Below are 8254 nucleotides of genomic sequence, written 5' to 3'. Positions count from 1 at the left end.
AGAGGATGATGTTAATGTGGGCTTGAAATGTTGAGGTACATTCCTTCTATACTCAATTTGCTGAGAGCTTTTTATTATGAAAGGGTGTTGAGTTCTATCAAAAGCTTTTTCTGCACATGCTGGGCTGCACGTACAATTTTTATACTTTTCTTTGTTAATGTGGTGCATCAAATTCATTGATCTGTGGATGTTGAATCATCCTTGCATCCCTGGAATAAATCCCACTTGATCATGGTGTTTCATCCTTTTAATGTACTATTGAATTTTCTTTGCTAATACTTTGTTTTTCATCAGGGGTATTGGCCTTTAATATTCTCTTCTGTAGTGTCCTTGTTTGGTTTTGATATCAGGATAATGCTGGCCTTGTTAAATGAGTTTGGAAGTGTTTCCACCTCTTCAGTTTTTTGGAAGCATTTGAAAAGGATTGGGAATAATTCTTCTTTACAAGTTTGGTAGACTTCACTAGTGAAGTCATCTGGTCCTGGACGTTGTTGGCAGGTCTTGATTACTGATTCAGTCTTCTTAGCAATTTGGTCTATTCAGATATTCAGTCTTCATGTTTCAGTCTTGGTAAGTTGTTTCTGAGAATTTATCCATTTCTTCTAAGTTATCTTAGGGCATGTGATTGTTCATTGTAATTTCTTTTGTACTTAGTATTTCTGTGTTATCATTTGTAATGCCTTCTCTTTCATTTCTGATTTGTCTTCTCTCTTTTTTCCTTAGTCTAGCTAGAGGATTGTGAATGTTGTTTATCTTTCCAGAACTTAATTTCATTGATCTCTTCGATTGTCTTTCTAGTATCTAGTTCATTTATCTCTATTCTGATATTTGTTATTTCCTTCCTCCTACTAATTTAGGCTTAGTTTGTTCTTGTATTTCTAGTCCTTTGCTGTGTAAAGTTAGGTTGTTTATTTAAAATATCTCTTTTTTTCTTAATGTATTTATTATTATAAACTTCCCTCTTAAACTCGTTTTGGCTGCATATGGTAAGTTTTGATGTCTCGTGTTTCCATTTTTCATTTGCTTCAAGATTTTACTTTATTTTATTCTTGATTTCTTCTTTCATATAGTGGTTATTCAGGAGCGTGTGGTTTAATCTCCACATATTTGCAAATTTTCCAGTTTTATTTCTTTCTTTTTTTTTTTTTTAAAGATTTTATTTATTTATTTGACACACAGAGATCACAAGCAGGCAGAGAGGCAGGCAGAGAGAGAGGGCAGGGAAGCATGCTCCCTGCTGAGCAGAGAGCCCATGCGGGGCTTGATCCCAGGACCCTGAGATCATGACCTGAGCTGAAGGCAGAGGTTTAACCCACTGAGCCACCCAGGCGCCCCTCCAGTTTTCTTTCTTAATTGATCTCTGGTATCCTACCATTGTGCTCTGAAAGGATATTGATGAGATTTCAGTCTTCTTAGGTTTATTAAGAATTGTTCTGTGGCCTAACATCTGATCTACCTTGGAGAATGTCCCACGTTGCACTTGAAAAGAATGTGTATTCTGCTGCTTTTGGATGGAATGTCCGATATGTCTGTAAGTATATCTGGCCTAATGTGTACTTTAAATCCAATGTTTCTTTATTGATTTTTTGTCTGGATCATCTATCCATTGTTGAAAGTGGGGTATTGAAGTATTAGTGTATTGCTGTCCATTTCTCCCTTCAGCTCTGTTAATATTTTCTTTCTATGTGTAGGTGCTCTGATGTTGGGTGCATAAATAGTACAAATGTTATATCCACCAAATGAATTGACCACTTTAACATTATTTAATGATTTTCTTTGCTTCTTTTGTTTTAATTTTTTAAATTTATTCATTTGGGGGAGAGAGAGAGAGAGGAAGCAGGGGGAGAGGCAGAGGGAGAAGGAGAAGAAGACTCCCTGCCAAGCTGGGAGCCTGACATGGGCTTGATCCCAGGACCTGGAGATCATAACCAGCCAAAGGCAGACACCTAACCATCTGAGCCATCCAGGGACCCTTTCTTTGCCTCTTGTTACAGTTTTTAGTTTGTGGTGTATTTTGTCTGCTATAAATACAGCTTCCCCTGCTTTCTTTTGTTTCTTTTGCATGGGATATTTTTTTCCCCATCTATTATTTTGAACCTATATTGTCCTTAAAGCTAAAGTGAATCTCTTGTAGGCAGCATATAATTGGGTCTTGTTTTTCTTTTATGCATTCAGATACTAATTGTTGTTGCTTTTGGTTTTGGCTGTTTTATAATTCCTTTGTTCTTTTCTTCCTCTCTTTTTCTCTTCCTTTGTAATTTGTTGATTTTCTGTAGTGTGTGCTTTGATTCTTACCTCTTTATCTCTTCAACTGTAGTTACTATAATTTTTTGCTTTTTTCTCACCAGAAGGCTTACATGTAGCATCTTATATTTATAACAGTATATTTTAAGTTGATAACAAGTTAACTTCAAATATATATATATATATATTTGAAGCTTTACATTTTTATATACTCCCCACCCACATTTTGTGTTTTTGGTGTCATGATTTACATCTTTATATTGTATATCCATTAATGAATTATTGTAATTAGAGTTACTTTTAATTCTTTTGTCTTTTAATCTTTATATTAGAGTTATAAGTGATTTATCCATCTCTATTATAATATTAGAGTATTCTGAATTTACCAGTTTTATACTTTCATATATTTTTATGTTACCAATAAGTGTTTTTAATTCATATTGAAGAACTCCCTTTTGCATTTCTTTAGGTCAATCTAGTGGTGATGGACTCCTTCAATTTTTGTTTGAGAAGCTCTTTATCTCTCCTTCAGTTGTAAAGAAAAACTTTGTTAGATAAAGATTCTTGGCTGGCATGCTTATTTTTTTTTTCCTTTCAAAACTTTGACTATATCATCCCACTTCCTCTGGCCTGAAGATTTCTGCTAAAAAAAAAAAAAAAAAAAAATCCATTGATATTCTTTATAGGGTTTCCCCTCGTATGTAACAAGTTGCTTTTCTTTTGCTGCTTTTAAGATTATTTGTCTTTAACTTTTGACAGTTTAATTATAATGTGTCTTGATATGCCTCTGTTTGAATTCCCTTTATTTGAAAATCTCTAGGGTTTCTGGATCTGGATGTTTGTTTCTTCCCCCCAGACTAGGGGGAATTTTTTTTTTAAGATTTTATTTATTCATTTTGAGAGAGAGAGTTTAGGGGGGGGGGAGAGGAAGAGGGAGAGAGAGAATCTCAAGCAGACACTATGCCAAGCTTAAAGCCCATGGCGGGGCTCGATTTCACAACCATGAGATCATAACCTGAGCTGAAATCAAAAGCCAGATGCTTAAACAACTGAGCCACCTAGTCACCCCAGCCATTATTATATTTAAATAACCTGTCTGTGCCTTTCTATCTCTCATTTTCTTACTCTGTAATGTATATATTTGTCTGTTCACAGTGCTGTGTAAGTCCTTAAGATATCTTTATTCCTTTCACTCTTGTTTCTTTTGTCCTCTGATTTGATGAGTTCTACTGCCTTGTCTTTGAGGTTAATCACTTATCTTCACTTCTTTAAGATCAGTTTCTGAACATTTATCATGTCATTTTTTTTTAAATGTATTCCTCCATTTCTTCATTTTCCTTGACTCCCTGCGTTTGTTTTTGTGCAGTAGGTAAAACAGCCTTCTATCCCAGTCTTGACAGACTGGTCTCACGTAGGGAAAGAATCTTATCAGTCCACTTGGCTTGAGCTCCTGATTGCCTATCAAATCTTTGTGATTGTTCAAGTTGCTGACTTTGTTCCTAGTTGCTTCTAGTAGTTGAGAGTGTACCAAGACTTGTTAGTGACCCTGAAGGGGAGGATCACAGTCATCCAACCTAGAGGCAAGATGATTACAGACTGGACTCTCAGGTAACAGCTGAAAAACTGTGAATGCAAACCCATTTCAGGGAGATACCACAAGATGGACATTTTTTGCCTGCACCATCTGTGTTGAGTCTGGGTGTATAGCCAGAGGGGGTCTTCCTGTGTCCATTTAAAAACTGCTTCTCTGGAGACACCTGGGTGGCTCAGTCAGTTAAGTGTCAGTCTTCAGCTCAGGTCATGATCCCAGGGCCCTGGGATCAAGTCCCACATCAGACTCCTTGCTCAGGAGGGAGCATGCTTCTCCCTCTGCCTGCCACCTCTGCTTGTGTGCTCTCTCTCTCTCTCTCTGACAAATAAACAAATAAAATCTTTAAAAAAAACAACAACAATAGCAACTGTTTCTTTGTTTTCTATAACCCTATGGGACTCATGAATGTAAGTAAATCACCCATCAAACTAGGTGATTTGGAGGCCCATCCTTTGGATAGTAGCCATAAAAGTTGGGGGTGCTAGATGTATAGAAAAGCTCTTTCCAGGGAGATATTGGTGACTTGGTTTTATTTTGAAGTGAGGCAGAAAAAGAAGGCATGGGAAGTTCTTATTGGGTCTGTCAGGCTCCAGGGATGATCACAGTAAACACCTAGATGCATGCTACTTGGGACTCCCTGGCAGCAGCTTATAAAGTATGCAGTAGGAAAAAGCCCTGTCCAAGGAAAACTCCACTTTATGTTCATTTTAATATGGGTATTTTCTCAATTGCCCAATATGTAGGAGTCACTCAACTAGTTTCTGGATCTCTCTCAGAGTGAATTGCTTCCTGTGTAGCTATAAATTTGATGAATCCATGGGAGGAGGGGAATTCAGGAGTCTACTGTTTCACCATCCTGGCTAGTCCCACAAACCCTCTTTTAAAGCAAGTTAGCAGGGGCACCTTGGTGGCTCAGTCAGTTAAGCGTCTGTTGTCAGCTCAGGTCATGATCTCAGGGTCCTGGCGTTGAGCCCTCCATGGGGCTCCCTGCTCAGTGGGGGGCCTGTTTCTCCCTCTCTCTCTGCCCCTCCCCACTCTCATGTTCTTTCTCTCTTTCTCCCTATCTCTTCCTCAAATAAATAAATAAATAAAATCTTTAAAAATAAATAAAGCAAGTTAGCAGTCTCTCTCTTCTCCCATCTCTCACTCCTACGGCTACTGGCACCATCTTCCCTAAACACAAGAAAGAGTCACAAGTTTTCCATTTGGCTCTATTGTCCATATAAAGCCCTGTAGCCTTCAGGGCGCTCTTAGCATCGGTAGGCTGTAAACGCATCCTTTTCTCAAACAAGCCAGCCATTTTCATGCCATGTGTTGCATTTATGCTGATTCTTCAGCCTAGAATGTCTTCTCTGGTAAAGAACTCACACTCAAAATCTAAATGACATTGGGCCTCCCGGTTCTCCTGATTGGAATTGATCACATGTTCTTCTTTGATTCCCCAGTAGTTATCTAGTGCCTCCATTCTAGCATTTATTTCATTTTGGCTTTTGTATTTGTTTATATTCCTTAGCCTATAATAGATGCTTCCTGATGGCAGATATCATTCTTCTATGTCCTTTGGATATTGATTGGGTCATACTGTGCACAAGTCACAGAACTCAATATTATGAGATTCAGATTTAATAAGGCATAGATCTTGACGTTAAGAAGTTTCAAGTCCATACTCTCAATATGTGTGGTAGAAAGAGATCTAATATCTTAAGCATAATGAGAGCTCTTACAGATCAATGAGAAAAGAATGAACATCCCTATAGGAAACGAAGGTAATTTCAGATGCTGTTGCTGAGAATAGCCAGTCACCACTGTTCCGGGGCACAGTTTAACAAAACACATTTAAAATATGTATCACCTTTGGTTCAGTAATTCCACACTAAGGAATTCCCTGCTAAGGAGTTTCACCTAAGGAAGCAATTAGGACACACACCAAGATTACATATTACTGTAACTTAACATCATTATGTTAGAGACAGGGTGATTTATAAGGAAATAGCACATCCACAGAACAGAATATTTTGCAAAAATAAAAATCATGTTTTCAAAACACATTTAAGGTACTGGAAGTATCTAGGATAAAATACGAGAAAAGGAGAATACTCACGAAAACCTGTTTTAATACTACGGTGTATCACTAAGAAGGGTTACTTCGGTTTCAAAAATTTTATCCCTTAAAATTTTTAATAATGATTACAAGTTTATTTCAAAATCAGAAAAAAATAATTGGAAGAAGAATATTAAATTTAAGAGGAGCATGAAGACACATACAGGAAGGCCCAGGGCTGTACAGTCATTACACACCAGTACACACCAGTACACTCCAGTATGTGCAGCTATTATGCCTCATGGCCTTTTGATTGGTTAGGGCCTTGATATATGGATCATTAAAAATATTTAATATCCTTTAAAATAAAATATTTAATATCATGCAAATAACTATGGTCAAAGGCAGAAAGTGACACATTTTTTAAAGTCTATGTAAAGTGCTTTGAAAAGAATTACTTGAAAACTGTTAACAAAAGAAAGGAAATAGGCCATCATATTTGATAGATGCTTGCAATCACTGAGCTTAAGTCTGAAAAGAATCTTAGAGATTAGCAATATCACAGATGGAGAAAATAAGGTTCAGAAGTATTCAACCACTCACCTAAGGTCCAAAAGTCAGGGTAGTATTACGGTTGAATTGTGTCTCCTTACCCAAATTCATATATTGAATTCCTAACCTCTGGTTCCACAGGACATGGCCTTATTCGGAAATAAGGTCATTGTAGATATAATTGATTAAGTGAAGATGAGGTTATTCAGTTGGGCCCTCGTCCAATGTGGCTGATGTTCTTATTAAAAAGGGAAATTGAGGGCACCTGGCTGGCTCAGTTGGTGGGGCATGTGACTCCTGATCTCTGGGTTGTGAGTTTGAACTCCACATTGGGTACAGGGATTACCTAAAAATAAAATCTTGAAAGAAAAGAAATCTTAAAAAGAAAAGAAAGAAATCTTAAACGTGAACACAGACATGTGCACAGAGAAAAACCACGTAAGTATGAAAGGTAGAGATTGGCATAATGCTTCCAGAAGCCAAGGATTCTTGCCAAGGATTGACCAAAGATTGCCAGCAAACCACCCAAAGCTGGAGGAGAGGCCTGAGCCAGAGTCTTTCTCACAGCCCATGGAAGGAAAAAATCCTGCGCCCACACCGCCATATTGGACTGTAGCCTCCAGATCTGCAAGACAATCCATAGCTGTTACGTTAGCTACTCGGTTAGAGCAGCCTTAGTGAACTACTGCAGGTGGGAGGCAGGCCTAGAACTCAGGAGTGCTAACTCCCAGCCCAGTGCGAAGCTTTTAAACATACTGCATCGTATCTAGGAGAAGTTTCCCGACTCAGTGAACTCTTGGACCCTCTCTTGTGTGGAGGGTTTTCCGATCTTCATGCTCAGGACGGAACTTGTTTTGAATTCCACGCTTTGAGGTTGGAAGTTGAGCTGAACTTGAAGGGTCATGAGGACCTTATACCTCTGGGGTCCACATGTGGCTGGAAAGGGGTGCTGAAGATCCCCTTACCCGAGTGTGAGGCCTGACAGATGGCAGAACCTGGACCACAGGATGCAGGCTTGAAAGGCTTTGTGTTGTCCTCGACTATATGAGTGTCTAATTAAGACTAAAATGGCAAGTTTGGGACGAGCACCTTTATCCCAGGCGCTTGGCGGCTCTTCATACATTCCTCCTCCAGGCACAGATGTCTGAGGCCAGAACACAGAGTCCGGGACTTTTAATTCAATCCAGATTATGTACCGAGTATGCTTAGGGCAAAGAGAGGAGCTGTACAGGCTGGTGTCTGGCTTGGTAGAGGTTACCCTCTGTGCATAGAGCATGACGTATTCCCAGGAAGGTGGGCAACAGTGGTCTCGCCACCCACGAAACACAGAGGACAATACATCGAGAAGCGTGAGTTGTTGTCACCAACAGCAGACGACGGAGACCCCCGTCCTTGTCTACCCTGACAACACTCCAGTCCACGCTCAGAACCACCTGGAGACTCAGAAGAGGCGGGTAGTTGATGAGGTTTGTGCCTGAAGGCCATAGCGAAATGCCAACTCTTTAGGATGAAACAAGGCCGTCAGTAAGCCCCTAGGACTCAGTTTCCCTAACTGCAAGTTAGGGAGGCAGGTGAGGCATGCATGAGGATTTGGGGCTCTACAGGTTTTCCGCCTCCTGGCTGACACTGACAGACCTGTCCCCACCCAGGCCCGAGTCTGCCAGCCCCCAGTCCAGCCTCCGGCCCTGCCTGGATCACCCAGGGAGCCAGCCTCTGGGGGCCCAGGCAAGATGAACACTAATTGTTTTATGACCCACAGAACCTTTGAAAATGGAGTATTTCCACAAAGCAGCTTTAAACACAAACAAGAAACCCTTCTGGAAACC

At 39.7% G+C, this 8254-nt stretch overlaps 1 long non-coding RNA gene across 3 annotated transcripts in view; it reads left to right on the top strand.

The window, feature by feature from the left end:
* Window positions 1–406: 406 nt before the first annotated feature.
* The window catches only part of LOC101693205, a 28805-nt gene continuing 20957 nt past the window's right edge, over window positions 407–8254 (top strand). The window contains exons 1-2 of one of the 3 annotated variants that reach the window (XR_006603349.1): window positions 407–570; window positions 1417–1531. This is a non-coding gene — a long non-coding RNA (uncharacterized LOC101693205). Of the gene's footprint in view, window positions 571–1242; window positions 1532–8254 lie in introns of those variants that run through there. The other 2 variants (XR_006603348.1, XR_006603350.1) reach the window with 2 other exon arrangements.

The sequence above is a fragment of the Mustela putorius genome, unplaced genomic scaffold (genome assembly GCF_011764305.1).
Source record: "Mustela putorius furo isolate JIRA1106 unplaced genomic scaffold, ASM1176430v1.1 tig00003913_pilon_pilon_pilon, whole genome shotgun sequence".
In the NCBI taxonomy this organism is placed as follows: domain Eukaryota; kingdom Metazoa; phylum Chordata; class Mammalia; order Carnivora; family Mustelidae; genus Mustela; species Mustela putorius.
Note: the sequence above shows the minus strand (reverse complement) of the source record. Positions and strands in the feature narration are given on the sequence as shown.